At 42.8% G+C, this 820-nt stretch overlaps 1 pseudogene; it reads left to right on the forward strand.

Moving 5' to 3' along the window:
* Positions 1-420: 420 nt before the first annotated feature.
* LOC129409583 (5S ribosomal RNA) lies at positions 421-537 on the forward strand (annotated as a pseudogene).
* The last annotated feature ends 283 nt before the right edge of the window (positions 538-820 follow it).

An 820-nucleotide genomic window follows, 5' to 3' on the forward strand; every position in this document is an offset into this window, starting at 1 on the left:
ATGTTGAATTCTGTCATCTATTTTCAATCTTAAAGCGTATCGGATTATAAGGCGCATTAAGCGGTACAAATGGACGACGCTTGACTCTGATCCCTTAGCCCAGGCGTCCACGATCTCAAATGGACTCAAATATCCACATTTAAATATACATTGAGTAATAATGTGTTTAATGCAGCTTTGTGCACATTTCTTTACATTTTACAGAAACGGAACTTAAAACCACATGACTCATTTGCATAAACTATAAGCAGTGATGGGAAGGTTACTTTTAAAATGTATCCCTCTACAGATTACAGATTACACACACCAAAATGTAGTTTGTAATGTAATCCATTAATTTACTTAAGGTGAGTAATGTAATCTGAATACTTTGGATTACTTGGTTTTCTGTAGAGAAGCAAAGACGAGGATATCGTAACATAAAATGGCCATACCGGCTTGTCAAAGCCTGATCCCGTCAGATCTCAGAAGCTCAGCGGGCTGGGCCTGGGTAGTACTTGGATGGGAGACCGCTAGGAATTCCAGGTGCCACAGTAGGGCGCCAGTGGCAAAAACTGTCGTTGTGTCCTTAGGCAAGACACTTCACCCACCTTCGCCTGGTATGAAAGTGATGTGTGTGTGTGAGTGATGGTGGTGGTCGGAGGGGCCGATGGCACAGATTGGCAGCCTATCTTCCATCAGTCTGCCCCAGGGCAGCTGTGGCTACAATAGTATCTTACCACCACTGAGTGTGGAGTGACTGAACAATGAACTGTAAAGTGCTTTGGGGATCTTGAAAGGCGCTATATAAATGCAATCAATCAATAAGATGTTTTGTCTG

The sequence above is a fragment of the Boleophthalmus pectinirostris genome, unplaced genomic scaffold, assembly GCF_026225935.1.
Source record: "Boleophthalmus pectinirostris isolate CB_2022bp ecotype Guang Dong unplaced genomic scaffold, ASM2622593v1 HiC_scaffold_2, whole genome shotgun sequence".
NCBI lineage: Eukaryota > Metazoa > Chordata > Actinopteri > Gobiiformes > Gobiidae > Boleophthalmus > Boleophthalmus pectinirostris.